Consider the following 18,571-nt stretch of genomic DNA (forward strand, 5'->3'; position numbering starts at 1 on the left):
CAAGCGACACTTCGCCTTTAGGATCAAGGTGCCAGTTTTTGATCCACAGGCTGGAATTTAACGTTCTTGTAACAAAATCATGCCAAACGATTCAAAAGCTCTAGGTTCAGGTAGGCAGCCATTGTTGGTCTGACACAGTCGAAATATATAAAAAAATTGTTCAGTAGCACCTTAGAGACCAACTACGTTTGTTCTTGGTACAGTGGTACCTCAGGTTACATACGCTTCAGGTTACGTACGCTTCAGGTTACACACTCCGCTAACCCAGAAATAGTGCTTCAGGTTAAGAACTTTGCTTCAGGATGAGAACAGAAATCGGACTCCGGTGGCGCAGCAGCAGCAGGAGGCCCCATCAGCTAAAGTGGTGCTTCAGGTTAAGAACTTAATTCGTTCTGGAGGTCCGTTCTTAACCTGAAACTGTTCTTAACCTGAAGCACCACTTCAGAACAGTTTCAGGTTAAGAACGGACCTCCGGAACGAATTAAGTACTTAACCTGAGGTACCACTGTATAAGCTTTCTTGTGCAGACACACTTCTTCAGATAACAGATTCAAAAGCTGACTTGGATACAATTTCTACGCTGTTTCTTTGGGCTTCCAAAGAGCTCCATTTTTTTGCAACTGTTTGTTTCAAGTAACTTCTTCTAAGATACAAACCTTTTACAGTATAACTTGCCATTACAGTGGCACCTCTGGTTACATACGCTTCAGGTTACAGACTCCGCTAACCCAGAAATAGTACCTCGGGTTAAGAACTTTGCTTCAGGATGAGAACAGAAATCGTGCTCCGGCAGCACGGCAGCAGCAGGAGGCCCCACTAGCTAAAGTGGTGCTTCAGGTTAAGAACAGTTTCAGGTTAAGAATGGACCTCTGGAACGAATTAAGTACTTAACCCAAGGTACCACTGTATATCATTACCTTTTTCAGATAAAGAATGCCAAATTGCTTGTAAAAAATTCCCGTATACCTGGGAGCTGGATGTGGCAGATACATGCTTGGAAGAAAAACCCCACTTTAGTCAATGGGACTTGATTCTGAGTAAACTGCCACAGAACGGCAGGCGTGAAGCCCAATTCTATGCATTTTTATTCGGAAACTCCCACCGAGTTCTGTAGGGCAAGATGCTGTCAGCTGCATTTAGGCTGCAATTCTAACCCTCTTGCCTTGAAGTAAACGCCCTAAAAATTCAACAGGACTCGAGTAGACATGGTTAAGATTGTGCTATTCCTTTGGAATGAGCCCCACTGAATTTATTCAGAAGTTAATAGGCTGGAATGACATTGAAAACATTGCTAGCTAATATATGTTTTCGTCCAGACCCAGCGATATAGGTTTGTTCTTGTTCAGTTGCCTGTCTTGGACATCACTGGACTGAAAGGCAGCGGGGAAATTTACTTAAATAAAAAAAAAATATATAAGTTGGATTTTTTTAAAAAAATCAACTTATATACCAAAGCTAAAGCCACTCTGTTCCAGAGTGGTCTGGAAATCTGTATCTTATGATGTCCCAGACTTAAATTATTTCACGCAAGTCATCTTACAGACTCCAACCCAAACTTATTTTCAAAGCCGTTATCGGCATACTTTAGCGACATGATAAATCTGGTTGAAATAACGTGTGTTCGCTCAGAGGGTCAATGCGCAGAGTTGCATACCGCAAACTTATTGCAAAAGGGTCGCCTAATATGGCCTATGCAAGGATACATTCCAATGTGTATGAAATGTCGACTATTTCCATTCACAGGCCCCCAGCCTCTCCCCGTTGTAAGGACTAGGCATCCTGGAAAATGACAGGGACTTTTGCTGCTGTCCGAAATAGCCAGACAGCCTTGTAGCAAAATCGTAATAATAATTTCAACTTTTAAAAATCTGTTTCTCTTGCTTTCTTTCCCCTGGTTTAAGTTTTGTTGCTTAACGCATAAGTGTTGCAGATGTGCAGAAAGGCGGGGGGGGGGGGTGTCAGAGAGAAAACAATACGAACTTTGGACACTCTTGCCAAAACACTTCCAGAAGTGTGGTTTATAAATTCTCTTTAAATCTATAAGATTTAACATTTACTACATTAGGAATGCTGTTTGGTTCATGCTGTGGTCACAGAAAGGGGAAATGTGCCATGGATTGGGCTATTGATTATTATTGTTATTATTATTATTATTACTCAACAAAATAAGGACGTGATGCAGCACACAGTTACCTGTGTTTAAGTTTGTTAAAATCGCCTGCACCAAACAGTAGGATCACCAAGGCAAGGTACTGTAAACCACCCTGTGAGGTACATATATTTAATACACAACACAGTTGTACTTTGGTTGCCAAACGCCTTGGAACTTCTACGTTTCGGCTCCCAAATGATCGAAACCTGGAAGTGAGTGTTCCAGCTTTCGAACGATTTTTGGAAGCCAAACGTCCAGCACAGCTTCCGATTGGCTGCAGGACACTCTTGTGTCCAATCAGAAGCTGCGTCTTGGTTTTCAAACGGTTCCGGAAGTCGAACGGACTCCCGGAATGCATTCTGTTCAAGAACCAAGGTACAAATGTAGAATAACCAATAACTGGGTAGTGGTCCGGGGCTCCGCTCCACAGAATGAGCAGGAGACATCCTCCTCCCCTCCCACCACATATGAAACAAGTCATTTAGGAACATTACCATCTGAGGAGGGGGAATCCTGACACCCAGAGTCATGACGGACACCAGACCAGAATTCTGTTTTGTGCAGGTTAAGAATGGACCTCCGCAACAAATTAAGTACGTAACCAGAGGTACTACTGTATTATCTTCAGTGGCATGCATATATATATATATATATATATATATATATATATATATATATATGCTTTCGTAGATTTCGTAGATTTCGTAGATATATATATATATATATATATATATATATATATATATATAATATATGCATAGAACTTGCATTTCCAGAAGAGTCAGGAGAAGTTTTGCCCCACCTATTTATTCGATTTCTGAAAGAGAAATAATGGCATTTCATTCCAGTCCTATTTTTCTCGGAAGCCAGTCCCATTGGTTTTGATGGAATGAACGAAGCATGCTTAGGTTTGCAGCCTTATTTTCATTTCCAGTTTATGAGTCAGTTATAATTTGTATGTGAAAAGTGCCTTTCCTTGAAGTCACCGCAGGAGTCCAGCAATGGAGGGGAGGGGGAGTTGCTTGCTCACTCCGTATGTGGCCCATGCTAAACTTTAAAGTACAGTGGTACCTCAGGTTAAGAACTTAATTCGTTCCGGAGGGCCGTTCTTAACCTGAAACTGTTCTTAACCTGAAGCACCACTTTAGCTAATGGGGCCTCCTGCTGCTGGTGCACCGCCGGAACACGATTTCTGTTCTCATCCTGAAGCAAAGTTCTTAACCCAAGATACTATTTCTGGGTTAGCGGAGTCTGTAACCTGAAGCGTATGTAACCTGAAGCGTATGTAACTCGAGGTACCACTGTAGCCTCTGGTGTTTATACCTTTCCCACCTATGTTGTTTCCCCAGTAAAGATCACCCCCCCCAAAAAAAAAATATATGTATTAAATAGAAATACCGTATGTAGAATCCTCACTGTGAAAAAAATAACCATATTCATTTGGAGTGAGGTCCCTGAGAATGAGAGGACTTCGTGCACATACTATCACTGGATCAGGGCATTTAGGTAGATGGATGATCGATCGATCGATCGATAGATCTCACACGTACAGACAAACATCATTATAACCACCGCTCCAATCAATGGGAGACTCTCTGATGGTCAAAATTACAGAAGATTTATCTTTCCTCAGACCATGGTCTCCCATAGAATAGAAGAGGATTCTCTCCCCCCTCTCAATTATTTCTTTGAAACATTATTTCTTTTCTCCCCTCCAGCCAAAAAGTCTCTCCGGAGCAGCTTACATGAAATCAATAACACGGTCTTGCTCCAGGCTGCTCTTCAGTGTTGGAATCACTGCCCGGCAAATTTCTCACTCTATCAGTTTCACACAAGACTCTTAACTGGACTAGGGTGGGGGTTTTACTTTATTTTATTTTTTAACTTCAGGCAGACAGGACAAAGACTTTGGGAGAGCAGGATTTCTGTTTGAGAGAAAAAAAGTTGTCCCGTTCTTAAAATGGATGGCATTGTCTTTTGTCTGCTAACGCTGTTCGAATCCCCGCAACGGGGTGAGCTCCCGTTGCTCCTTCCCAGCTCTTGCCAACCTAGCAGTTCGAAAGCACGCCAGCGCAAGTAGATAAATAGGCACCACTGCGGCGGGAAGGTAAAAGGAGTTCCCATGCGCTCTGGTATCCATCACGGTGCTCTGTTGCGCCAGAAGAGGTTTAGTCCTGCTGGCCACATAACCCGGAACGCTGTCTGTGAACAAATGCCGGCTCCCTCAGCCTAAAAGTGAGATAAGCGCCGCAACCCCATAGTCGCCTTTGACTGGACTGAACCGCTATGGGGTCCTTTACCTTTTTTACCTTTAAGATGGCTCTAAAGTCTTATTTTTCAACTGACTGTGATTGATTCTCAGTTAAGCATCTGGCTAGTTCAGATGACAACCTTGAGCTAGGTTAAGAGCTTTGAGAACTTAAAGGAGAAAAGTTGTTCGACCCAGGGTCCACATATATATTGGCCTATTCCGACATCTTTTTCTTAATGGTGACATGGATCATTCATAACGTGAGAATATTCTTCACAACTGTGAGCAGGGCAGTGGGGTTGGGGACGTGAAGACAAGCGACAACAATTAACTAGAATATTGTTCACCGCTCCTGCTCAGGCTGCACAGAAAAAGTACTGTATTTTCTGGCATATAAGACTACTTTTTAACCCAGGAAAATCTTCTCAAAAGTCGGGGGTCGTCTTATATGCCGGCTACAGCAGCAGCTCCTGCAGCAACTCCCCACCAAAGGACAAAACGACAGCAAATTAAATCAGAGGACACCAAGCTCTCTAGATGAAGCAGAAATACGCTTGAAAATTGGCCCCAGAAGCCCCCCCAATCACTAGCAACAGAATGACCCTAACCGCTCCCAGTAGTAGACCACGTGGCCCAAAATGGCGGCCTCACGTTGCCCCAGCAACTAGACATGTGGCCACTGCCTCAGCCCATGCAGCCCCCGCAGTAAAAGAAAAGGAAAGGCTCACAACAAAGGCAGGGAACCAACAACAGAATTAAGCACACCCCCGGTCACTGGGAAGTGGAGCGGATTTCCGAGCCGGACCAGAGACTGGTTTTTATTATTATTATTATTTGGTGTGCGTTGGAAGAAGGGTAGTGTTATACGGCAAGTATATCCCAAACTCTATATTTTAACTGGAAAACGTGGGGGTCGTCTTATATGCCCCGTCGTCTTATACGCCGGAAAATACGGTATTTTGGTTCCTGAAATTCTTTCTGATTGTGCAGATAAAATAGAACTGATAGAATTCTACAGGATAGGTTATTAGTGTGTAAAAACAATTGTGATCTAAGGATGCCCAGATGGTGGAGATTTCAGGTGGCATCCTGGCACCTGGGCATCTTCACTTGGTTGCAAGTGGGTGATACCAAGGTGCAAAATGTGCTTGACACCTGGCTAATTTTGAACACTGGTCAGAGGATGATGTGAATGCAAGGTCCACCACTATCTTGTGGGCACCAGGTTGGAGAACATTAGGCTACATAGACAAAAGGTCTGGCAAATAGATTATTGTCTCTATATCATTGAAGCAATCCCCAAGTAAAGTTGGTGTGGCAGTTAATTTGTCTTTGGACTTTATGAGGCAAACACAGATCAGGCCAGGCTTCCTAGATCTGCGTGCAAGAGGGGTTTGCCTGGGCATGTCTCTCACGATTTCTATATTATCTCTGAGAAATATCAGTATAACACCAGCATGCATGCAGCAGTCATGTCTGCCTTGTAAACGGCGGAGCCATTCTGGAGAGATAGCTTCACTTTGGCTTTCCCTATATCCGGAATTAGTGTCGGGGTGTGTGTGTGTGTGTGTGTGAAAAATTGGCAAAATGTCTGGGGTTTTGCCCACAGAACCAGGTGTTTGAGCATCACTCTTTGCCTTTGGGGGGCAATTTCCCCAAAAATGCTGAAGAAGTTTTGGGGTGATTTTCCCCACCAAAAGCCCAATAACTTTTGTGTCTGGATTTTTACTTATTGAAATATGGCGACCCTATCTCGGCATGCTAGGTGCAGGCTTTAGAGTCACACAGGGCTCTTCCTCAGGTTTCATGCTTTTGAAAGGGGGAGCTCCGAAAGCAGAGGGGAATGGTGGCGACAGTCCTGCTCAGCTATGCAGCTGGCATAGATCAGCAAGGTCTCTTGTAGACTGTATAATGGAGAAGCAGCAGCCTTAAAAAAAAAAAAAAGCTATTCGTTGGAGTCAATCAAGCCCCATCACCGGGGTTTCATTTAGAATGAAGCACCTTCTGATATGAATGCCTTTCTGCCTAAGGCTTTAATTGAGATGATGTTTTGCAGGTAGGGGCTGGTTGCAATTTAGGATGGGCACTTTGATGCATGAGCAGAAAAAAGAGGACGCCGATTTGTCTGAAATTTGAGCATGCTCATTCATAAGTACAGAAGACACTTTATTAGTAATAACTACTATAATTGAATAGAAATAAGTCTTTTGCTGTGATGCGGTGACCCATGTGTCTGCTCAAGCCGCTCTTTATTCCGCTGCTAACCGTGGACGGGTAACATAAAGACGTCCTCTGCTTCCTCGCTTCTGATGGTTCTGTAAGAGTAGACAGGGAACAAACAGTCCTGCAGATAGAGGACGGTCTTTTGTAAAGTCACAAGCCCCTCAGCCCCAGTTGTGGTTATTTGGCAGGGCTACCGACTGACCAGAAAAGAAAGCCACGCGTGGCTTTGTTATTCTGCCTCTTGACAGCGTCTTGATGTGCAGAACTCAGCGGGGGAAGCTTTTCGCAGCGCGGAGACGCACATTATCAGCGACCGGTGTCTGCACATCAAGCTGCTGTTAAAAGCAGAAGCTGCGAGGGCCAGCTGAAAAATGGCCAGCCCTGTGACTCAGTCAGCACCAGTTCAGATATATTAGAAAACTCATTCAGAGATAGCCGTCTGAGCAGAGCCACAAAGCTCTGAGGCAATGCACGAATATTGAGAGGAGTGGAGATCGGTACACAAGACGTGGTCAATATATGGGCCATGGGTAGGTAAACCAAGGCCTGGGGGAATGTGTCCTTTTATTTAAAATGCATCTCTGGGTTATTTGTGGGGCATAGGAATTCGTTCATCCCCCCCCCCAAAATATAGTCCACCCCACCCCACCCCACACAAGGTCTGAGGGACAGTGGACCGGCCCCCTGCTGAAAAAGTTTGCTGATCCTTGGGGCTGTTTGAGCTCCTGCAAAAGCTGCCTTTGGGTGGCGGTGCCCTTTGAAATTTGGCTTCATCAGAACAGAATGATGACCCGCCTCTCCTCCTCTCAGCACTGTGCTTTCAACTACAAAATGTGTCATCCTCCAGGGAATGCAGTCTGCACATGCTCAGAGTGACTTCCTATCATCTGATGAGGCTGCCGTCTTCTGTTTCCAGAACACCAGCCGTTTAGCTTGAATGCCTCGGCAAATGTGGAACACGGGATAGTTCAGTTGGGTGGAGTATGGTGCTGATAACGCCAAGGTTGCGGGTTCGATCCCCGTATGGGACAGCTGCACATTCCAGCATTGCGGGGGGTTGGACTAGATGACCCTTAGAGTCCCTTCCAACTTGACAGTTGCATTTTTCTAAGTTGCCTTGCCCTCTTTGTGATTATAAACAAGCAAACCAACAATGTGCCTTCTGACAAGAAGTAGCTGCTTAGCGCATGATGCATATGAGCATGTGCAGAGTGCGTCCTCAAGGTACCACGATTCTCTTTACTTTAAATGCATCTTGTGGTGGGGAGGAAAAAAAGAAATAAAACCACTAACCAAATTTCCCCTGGTTCTTCATCCTCCTGGGCTGGCAATCGGACTAGGCAATGGGAAAATTTAATCAAGATGTTTTATAGATGGTACTTAACACCTGCCATAATAGCTAAAATGTATAAAACAAAAGCAAACCTGTGTTGGAGGGGCGGTAAAGCAGAAGGGACACTTATACATATCTGGTGGAGCTGTGAAAAAATCAAAAGCTTCTGGGATATAGTATATGATGAACTTTAAAAAATGTTTAAATATACCATATTTTTTGCACCACAACACTCACTTTTTTCCTCCTAGAAAGTAAGGGGTAATGTCTGTGCGTGTTATGGAGGAAATGCCTACGGGTGGCATGCCTACGGATTTTCCTCCTCTAAAAACTACATGCGTGTTATGGTCAGGTGCGTGTTATAGAGCGAAAAATACGGTAACTTTGTGGAAAATACAGAAGCTTTCCTATTAGGAATAACAGACACAGGTATAGCAAAAGAAGATCGGAAAATATTCCTTTGTGCCACAGACGCGGCGAGGACCTTAATTGCCAGTAATTGGAAAGAAGAATTTGTGCCAACAAAAAAGGAATGGCAGGATAAATTATTAGATTACAGTGGTACCTCAGGTTACAGACGCTTCAGGTTACAGACGCTTCAGGTTACAGACTCCGCTAACACAGAAATAGTAACTCGCGTTAAGAACTTTACCTCAGGATGAGAACAGAAATTGCATGGCGGCAGCGGGAGGCCCCATTAGCTAAAGTGGTACCTCAGGTTAAGAACAGTTTCAGGTTAAGAACGGACCTCCAGAACGAATTAAGTTCTTAACCCGAGGTACCACTGTATACTGAATTGGCCAGATTAACAGAGACAATTAGAGGACAACCCAGACAAGAATTTCAAAAAGGATGGGGAAAATGCAGAGAATACTTTACCAGACAGTGCCCCAAAATATACACCTGGACTTGTTTCGATTAATTTCTACAGGAGACTTTGCGGGTTTTTAAAGACATAATTAGGAAAAATTGTAATAATCACATATTAAAGAAACAGTATACAAGAACTAAATAAGGAGGCCATGTACAGGATAAAGGAAGTCTTTATGTTATTTTTTATGTTATGTTTTCTTTGTGTAAGGGGATAGGAGTTTAATTTCGATAATTCAATTGTCAATGGTGGTGGGTTTGTTTGTATGTATGACTTGTTGTGTACCATGTTGTAAATAAATTATTAATATTTTTGGAGTTGTTGCGGGGCAGAAAGCGAGGCCACAAACATCCCAAACAGCATCATTTCCCCCTTCCCATCGTGCAACACCACTTTGGCCTTCTTGGGCAAGCTGGCCGTTCCAGACCAACCCCATAGGAAATTTCCCTTGCAGGCCCCACTTGTTTGCAAACATGCCCTGCCTTTTCATTTCCCCACTTGTTAAACAGATTCCAGACCTCAGCCCCCTATCTCAGATTAAGCCCTGTCATCTAGCTCATACAACAAGGGATTCTTTCTCTTGAGATAAAGATGCAACCCTGAGTCCTTGGAATGGACCCGGAATGAAATCTAAATAAACAAATAACCTTGTGATTCTGCAGTTTCCCCCATTTTAGAGCCCTTACGCAACCCGGTCCTAGTAACAATGTGGCCCCAGTAGCAGAATGAATGCCGGCTGCTTGGCTCTCTGAACAGCAACCAGGAGAATCAGGCTATTGGCTATGTTAAGTGTTTCACAAAGGGAACAATCCTAAGCATATTTACTCAAAGAAGTAAAGGGGACGCCTGACCATTAGGTCCAGTCGTGGCCGACTCTGGGGTTGCGGCGCTGATCTCGTTTTATTGGCCGAGGAAGCCGGCGTTCAGCTTCCGGGTCATGTGGCCAGCATGACTAAGCCACTTCTGGCAAAGCAGAGCAGCGCATGGAAACACTGTTTACCTTCCCGCCAGAGTGATACCTATTTATCTACTTGCACTTTGATGTGCTTTCGAACTGCTAGGTTCGCAGGAGCAGGGACCGAGCAACGGGAGCTCACCCCATCGCGGGGATTCGAACCGCTGACCTTCTGCTCGGCAAGTCCTAGGCTCTGTGGTTTAACCCACAGCGCCACCCGCGTCCCTAACTCAAAGAAGTAAATCTCACTAATAAGCAGGGGAGTAGGAAGGGGGGTGCGGGGGGTGTGGGCCACCCCGGGTGTCACCCCTGAGGGGGTGAAAAAATGGTACACCGTGGGGGGGGCGGCATTTACCGCAGGGCCTGGCCTGTAGCGCACTTGAGCCATGCATCTCTCCTGGGCGTGACGCAGTGGCTTTGGGTCCCGCGCTGCCCGAAACGGCAGCGTGGGGCTTGCGTCCGCCAGGCGGACTTCGTGGGCAGCTCGTCGCGTGGCCCCCCTGGGCAGATCTCCACCCCGTGCGCAGATCGCCCCACCCCTGCCACTCTGGGTGCCAGAGCAGCTAGCTAGGCCCCTGCTGATAAGCCCTGCTGAAGAATGCAGGCATACTTTTCTGGAAGTAAATGTCATTGAACTCTACATATTTTGGATATTAGCATTTTTTTTAAAAAAAAAAAAGCAAAATGGATCGGCTTCTTGCACGGCAACTGTGGGAACGAATGGATTGAGCACACAAAAGTGTGAATGTTAAAAGATTTATAATCGATTGATTTAAATGCAAAAAGGGCATGTTCTCAATGCCTCGCCCTCCCTGCTTTTTTAGCCCAGCGTGAGTCACCTGTGTGAGTGAGGGATAAAATGTAGAACTGAGACTTGTATGGATCAACTATTCAAGGGGCTGCCAACAGGATGAGTTCCAAATGTTGCAACTCTCATCATCACTGGCCATTCAGGCTAGAAGGTAAAAGACCCCTGGATGGTTAAGTCCAGTCAAAGGCAACTCCGGGGTTGCGGCGCTCATCTCACTTTCAGGCCAAGGGAGCCAGTGTTTGTCCATAGACAGTTTTTCCGGGTCATGCAGCTAGCATGACTAAACTGCCTCTGGCACAACTGATCACTGTGACGGAAACCAGAGTGCACGGAAATGCCATTGACCTTCCTGCCGCAGTGGTACCTATTTAACTACTTGCACTTTGACGTGCTTTCGAACTGCTAGGTTGGCAGGAGCTGGGACAGAGCAACGGGAGCTCACCCGGTCGCGGGGATTCAAACTGCTGACCCAAATTCAAATTTGCAAGCCCAAGAGGCTCAGTGGTTTAGACCACAGCGCCACCCGCGTTCCATGATTCTGGCTAGAGTCTAGGGCTGGGTGATATATTGATACAGTGGTACCTCGGGTTAAGTACTTAATTCGTTCCAGAGGTCCGTTCATAACCTGAAACTGTTCTTCACCTGAAGCACCATTTTAGCTAATGGGGCCTCCTGCTGCCGCTGCGCCGCCGGAGCACAATTTCTGTTCTCATCCTGAAGCAAAGTTCTTAACCTGAGGTTAGCAGAGTCTGTAACCTGAAGCGTATGTAACCTGAAGCGTATGTAACCCGAGGTACCACTGTATATCGTCCAAAACTGGTTTGAAGTCCATATTGTGATATCACTTTCATAATTTTTGACCTGGCAATATATCATGATTATTATTTTGTGTGTGTGCTATACAGAAATCACAATGTGGGGAAAACCGTGAAGCCAGCCAATGCTTCTCTCCATTCCTCCTGTTTCTGAGGCACCTGCACCAATCAGAAGTCACACCTTGGTTTTCGAACATTTCGGAAGTCAAATGGGCTTCCAGAATGGATTGAGTTTGGTGCCTTTGTTTTTGCTATTTATTTTGCGTTTTTGAGGCTTTTTCGGTTAATTTGTTTTTGTGAATGTGTGGAACCCAGTTCAGCTACTGATTGATTGATTGATTGATTGTGTGACTGTGGAAATGGATAAAAGCCCTCCATCCAAACAATGACTATCATCATTGCAAGTTAGAAAATAATAATTTTATCATCTACAATACTGTCTTATTTATTTTATAGTACACAGTACACTGATTATTGCTTTCAATTTATGGATCAAAGGCCTCGTTAGATAGTAAAATTCATGTTAAATTGCTGTTTTAGGGGTGTTTTTAAAAGTCTGGAATGGATTAATTTGTTTTGCATTACTTTCTATGGGAAAGCGCGCCTTGGTTTTGGAACGCTTTGGTTTTGGAACGGACTTCCAGAATGGATTAAGTTTGAGAACCAAGGTACCACTGTACAGTGGAATTGCAGATGTGGGGAATGCAAAGCCTGTGCAGCTGAACGTTGCTTGTGAAATTGGCCTTCTGTGGTTCTACAGTTTCGGATGCCAGTGGCTCTGGTTGAATTGCGCTCATGTGCCGCAGGCAGGACAAAAGCGCCAATCACTTTTGATGGCGTATCTAAAACTAGCTCCCCAACCCAGTCCTGTTCTGAGCGTCTGATTGGTGGTGGTGCTGATTATTGGCCTGAGGCTATGCACATCCAGGTAGAAATGAAGAGAAGCAGTGTGAATGAATGCCATTTCCAAATAGATGCATAAGCATTGATTTATTCATGCTTATACGCGGGTGGCACTGTGGGTAAAACCTCAGTGCCTAGGACTTGCTGATCGTAAGGTCGGCGGTTCGAATCCCCGCGGCGGGGTGAGCTCCCGTTGCTCGGTCCCAGCTCCTGCCCACCTAGCAGTTCGAAAGCACCCCTAAGTGCAAGTAGATAAATAGGTACCGCTTTGTAGCGGGAAGGTAAACAGCGTTTCCATGTACGGCGCTGGTGCTGGCTCGCCAGCTGCAGCTTCATCACGCTGGCCACGTGGCCCGGAAGTATCTTCAGACGGCGCCGGCTCCCGGCCTCTTAAGCGAGATGAGCGTGCAACCCTAGAGTCGGACACGACTGGCCCATACGGGCAGGGGTACCTTTACCTTTTATACTTCCTGTCTGGCTCAGTGCAAATGAGTCTCAAAGGGTAACCTCCTCTCATGACCTTTTCCTAGACGTGGACAACCTTAGTGTTGGGAAAACGCATGCTTTACTGATGCTCAGTTTTTGCAGAACTGAGTACTCCATTTCGCCATTTCAGCCATGAACGGTACTATAAAATAAAGGCAAGCTGCCCATCCATTGACAGCAGCTTAATATCTAGTCCATAAAATGCATGATTACAAATCATCTTCCAGCTTCCCTGGAAAGGGAGATTCATGCAATTCATCTTTGGATCTTGCAAGCAGCCCTGGGCAAGCTGATTTTTCCCCACGGGGAATTGTAGTGTGAAGTAGCCACAACCTAGCTAAAGTAGTAGATAGGTAGCCGTGTTGGTCTGCCATAGTCAAAATAAAAAAATTCCTTCCAGTAGCACCTTAAAGACCAACGTAAGTTAGTTCTTGGTATGAGCTTTCGTGTGCATGCACACTTCTTCAGATACACTGAAACAGAAGTTGCCAGATCCTTCTATATAGTGAGAAGGTGGGGAGGGGTGTTACTCAGAAGGGTGGTGGGAATGGGAGATAGGCAGATAGCTGGGAGAGCCTGTTGACGACTCTTAACGACTGTAATAGGTCTTACAGGAAAAGGCAAGGGGTGAGAAGGTGAGAAATGGTATAGTCATGTATAGTGAGATAAGAATCCAATGTCTTTGTTCAGCCCAGGTTTTTCCATTGTTTTAAGTTTGGTAATGAGTTGTAATTCAGCAGCTTCTCTTTCCAGTCTGTTTCTGAAATTCCTTTGAGATCTTGTATAGAATGTCCTGGGAGATTGAAGTGTTCTCCTACTGGTTTCTCTGTTTTGTGATAAATCTGACATCAAGAATCACAAAACAGAGAAACCAGTAGGAGAACACTTCAATCTCCCAGGACATTCTATACAAGATCTCAAAGTAGCTGTTTTACTACAAAGGAATTTCAGAAACAGACTGGAAAGAGAAGCTGCTGAATTACAACTCATTACCAAACTTAAAACCATGGAGAGACCTGGAATGAACAAAGACATTGGATTCTTATCTCACTATACATGACTATACCATTTCTCACCTTCTCACCCCTTGCCTTTTCCTGTAAGACCTATTACAGTCGTTAAGAGTCGTCAACAGGCTCTCCCAGCTATCTGCCTATCTCCCATTCCCACCACCCTTCTGAGTAACACCCCTCCCCACCTTCTCACTATATAGAAGGATCTGGCAACTTCTGTTTCAGTGTATCTGAAGAAGTGTGCATGCACACGAAAGCTCATACCAAGAACTAACTTAGTTGGTCTTTAAGGTGCTACTGGAAGGAATTTTTTTATTTTAACCTAGCTAAAGTTAGCGATTCCTAAAATCCCGAGGTATCACTGTATAGGATTGGTAATATGACCTCCCTACCAATTCACAGCTATACAGTGGTACCTCGGGTTACAGACGCTTCAGATTACAGACGCTTCATGTTACAGACTCCGCTAACCCAGAAGTAGTACCTCGGGTTAAGAACTTTGCTTCAGGATGAGAACAGAAATCATGCAGTGTCGGCACGGCGGCAGCGGGGAGGCCCCATTAGCTAAAGTGGTGCTTCAGGTTAAGAACAGTTTCAGATTAAGAATGGACCTCCGGAACGAATTAAGTTCTTAACCCGAGGTGCCACTGTACTTGAATGTTTTTTGCCTCTTAAACAGATGGCACGCTGTTATTTGCACTTCAGGCGGCCTTTATTCAGCAAGCTTGCAATCTTCTTTGCCTTTTGCTGTCCTTAAAGGAGTTTCGCTTTGTTTTCTCCTCAAAACTTGACATAGCTTTTGCTAGTGAACAGGGAGGCAGGCTCCCTTTTAGCAACCGGGACAGACAGCTGCCACATCATAATGGTAGATTTGGGGGGGGGGGAGTGGGTCAGCTCGTCCTCTTCTCCCCACCTCCAAAACTTAAATGCTGTGAAGTTTTATTGTGCTGCAAAGGTGACATTTCCAACATTCTGAAAGGATCGGTAAATATTTGGCAGACCTGATTCACGGGATGCAGAAGGTGGGGTGGGGTGGGGAAAATGGTTGTATCTTATCTGCGATAAGAGCTGAAACAAAACTATCTGGAGCGATCCAGTGCTCAAATTGGCCACGAGGAACAGGACAGGGGGAGGAGGGGGGGGGAATCAGGAGACAAAATACTAAGGAACATGGAAGTTTTCCAAACGCAGGAGAGCAATTTGTTGACAGTTGTGTTTGCTGTTTTTAAATCTCTCTTTCTCTCTCTCTCTCTCTCTCTCTCTCTCTTTCTTTCTTTCTTTCTTTCTTTCTCTCTCTCCTTCCACCCCTCCTCTTTTTAAATGTTAAGTTACCCTTGAGCATTCCTCTGCTAAGTTGTGATTTTTAGAAAACTGAAACAGCAAAGGGTTTATTTATTTATTTATTTAGCCACAAGGTTTGAAACTGTTCCCCCGAGAAAGGGGGATTTTGGCCTCCTTTGGTATCTTTTGACGACACGGGTAAATCTTGGACAAGTCGCAGCTTCTGGCAGAGAAGCCCTATTTTTTTAAAAAAATGCTTTTGCATGAAAATAGCTTAAAAACGGATTACCTCTTCAACTTTCGAAACAGCTCAGTTTGACAAGACGTTTTAAAAAAGATGCTCTTTATTCCAGGATCTCAAATACGTGTACGGCGTAAGATAATTATGGATGCCTCTCATACCGGGAAACGAAAAAGCAAAACAAAATCCCCATTGACCCCTTAGGTTTTGAAACGTTGTTTTGGAAAACTTCATAGTAGGGATGCTTCCTTGATTGAGAATTCATCCTGATTTGTTTTGAAGGAGATTAGACAAGCACTGAGTATTTAACAAGCATTTGTTCCAATTTGTTTTGGGGAGGTTAGGCGATGATGCCTGCAAGCAACTTTTCCAGGGTACCGCTCCATCACTTTCACCACTGAGAAAAGTTCGGTATTCTAGGAAGCAGGCTTCTTGCACAAGACCCCCTGCTATAGACTCTAAACGTGCAACCTGAATTGACCAGTTTGCAAATCTGTTGCAAATCTGAATGTTTTATTGGCAGGGCATGGGTCTGAAGCAATGCAAGGCCAGCTGAACTTTGTGGGTTTCCACCTTTTTAAAGAATAATAATTTTATCTTAAAGTATGAGGCGACAAAAAGCTTTTCTTCTGTTCCCTCCCCGCCAAGCCTTGCTGCTGCTTCTAGTGTCTGTCTGCCTGTTCTTCACTGTTTCCTCTGGAAATGACGCTGTATCATAGCATTTAATTGTTGTTTTAATGTGCTTTTATTTTATTTCCATTGCATCATTTTACCAGCTGCTGTGGGACTTCTGTGTTTGGAAGGGTGGGGTATTTAATATGGGCAATGCCGGATTTACGTATAAGGTAAACAAGCTATAGCTTAGGGCTATCTTTGCGGTCCCCCAAAAGTATACTTCTTCTTAATTGTATTTCACTATTAATATACTTCTTCTTAATTGTATTTCAGTTCAAGAAATTACTTTGATAAAATACATATTTTGTTATGTGCAAATGGCTTTAGATACCTCTTAGGTACATAAATTACCATATAGCATATATTCAACACACACACAAAACGACAATTTGTCGCTGACAAAGGACAGCTGGACATATAAAGGGCCCCATTACCTTCAGAAGCTTAGGGCCTCATCAAACCTAAATCTGGCCCTGGTTATGGTTGGCATTTACTCTTGGGAGATGCCTTGAAATTAATGGACATGGTTAGGTTAGGTCCCTTAATTTCATTGGTGCTTCTCTGAGTACAACTTAATTGAAAACCACCCTATTTATTTATTAAATTTCTACCCCGCCCTTCCTCGCAAAGGAGCCCAGGGTGGCAAATGCACAAGCGATAAAATGATTACTGTTAACATCTAAAAGCAATAGACACTTTGTCCTGGATCTTAGGCAAGTCAATCAAATAATCGGTTATTTTCTGGCGCTCAGCAGCTCAACAATTTTGGGGTCTTCCTGTTAAAAGCTCAACAACTTTTTGGGGTGTGCTGGTTTTTATTTTTTGAAATATGGCAACCCTCGTTTGCCTTCCCACTGCGGTCACCCGTCATGTGGATTCAAACCTCCAACCTTCTGATTGGCAAGCCCAGGAGGCTCAGCGGTTTAGACCACAGCACCACCCGCTCTCTTATCAGCCAAGGGAATGCAGCCCTGTATAGGGATGTTTTTAATGTTTGATGTTTTATTGTGTTTGATGTATTAATTTGTTGGAAGCCATCCAGAGTGGTTGGGGCAATCCAGTCAGATGGGCAGAATAATAATAATAATAATAATAATAATAATAATAATAATAATAATAATAATAATAATAATAATAATAATATAAAGGCAATTCTGACCCAGAAACACATGCCATTGCCAGTAGCACCTATGGCACTATTTGAAACTGCATCAATGCTTGGATCTTTTTTTGGGGGGGGGTATGTGTTAAAAAATGAAGAGCAAATCTAATAAAAAGCATTGACCGGCTCACATTTAAAGGTATGGATTGTTTAAATTTGCAGCCAAAAAACACTGACTTAATTTTTAAAAGACATGCAGCAAAACCCTCAGCAGATTTACTTGGCCTCAGTAGGGTTTTCTCCCTACTTAAGTGATGCCAGGAATGTCTAGAAGACCAAAAGGCAGATGTAAATTTATATAATTGTAAAAGTAAATTATGATTAATAATAAAGAAACAGCAACAGTCAATTGATTAACACACACACACACACACACACACACACACACACTTTGGAAGCTGATGCAGCGCACATTTATGCAAAATGAATCCAGAAAATAGGAGGAGAGAGAATTATTATTATTATTATTATTATTATTATTATTGGAGAGTAAAGTCATTGGTCAATGATAATTTGTACAGTGGTGCCCCGCAAGACGAATGCCTCGCAAGACGCAAAACCTGCTAGACGAAAGGGTTTTTCGTTTTTTAATGCGCTTCGCAGGACGAATTTCCCTATGGGCTTGCTTCGCAAGACGAAAATGTCTTACGAGTCTTGAGATTTTTTTTCGCTCCCCCCCTTTTTCTAAGCCGCTAAGCCTTTTATAGCCTTTTAGCAGCTAAGCCGCTAAGCCTTTAATAGCCGCTAAACCGCTAATAGCGCTAATCCGCTAAGCCGCTAATAGGGTTGCTTCGCAAGACGAAAAAACCGCTAGACGAAGACACTCGCGAAACGGATTAATTTTGTCTTGCGAGGCACCACTGTATGTGAGTGGAAGTGTTGCAAGTACAAAATCTTATCCCAATTTCCACTGGTGAAATATTAGGAAGGACAATTAAGTTAACTTATTATAAAATAATATATGTAAACCAACCTAACATGTTTATGGAAAATGGGTTTTTATTGTAATGTTTCAGAATAACAAATTCAACGTTAATGTCTAACCTTATGCTGCTTTCAAACTGCTATAAAAGCATTTCTTTATCTTTGGTTTATTTTGTTCAATGATTAAAATAAAAGTGGGGGGAATGTAATGTAGAAGATGCCCCAAAGTTAAAACAGGCCCTGAGAATGCAACATCTCAGATTTTCACAACATTGAAAATGACTGTTCTTGAGCCCAGAGTTAAAAATCTCACTGCTGAAAAATTGTAAATTGGATTAATGAATCCATTAAAGACTTTCTGTAATGTTACTTAGCTTTAAAAAAGACAGCAAAAATGTAATTTATCCAAATGTTAGCAATACAGTTCATCTTCTGTCTTAAAACGAAATTGTAACAGAGTTCAAAAAGTTTTTGG

At 43.7% G+C, this 18,571-nt stretch overlaps 2 long non-coding RNA genes across 2 annotated transcripts in view; one reads left to right on the forward strand and one right to left on the reverse strand.

Annotated features, from left to right (window-relative positions):
* The window catches only part of LOC310700649, a 49,404-nt gene that overhangs the window by 4,964 nt on the left and 25,869 nt on the right, over positions 1-18,571 (forward strand). The window lies entirely within an intron of this gene.
* On the reverse strand, positions 12,647-17,684 carry LOC310700716. Its single transcript, XR_014522752.1, has 3 exons — positions 15,119-17,684; positions 14,136-15,070; positions 12,647-13,133 (listed from the first exon to the last, which is right to left on the reverse strand). It is a non-coding gene; the product is annotated as an uncharacterized lncRNA (long non-coding RNA).

Source organism: Podarcis liolepis (genome assembly GCF_965112155.1).
Source record: "Podarcis liolepis genome assembly, chromosome: 2".
In the NCBI taxonomy this organism is placed as follows: Eukaryota; Metazoa; Chordata; class Lepidosauria; order Squamata; family Lacertidae; genus Podarcis; species Podarcis liolepis.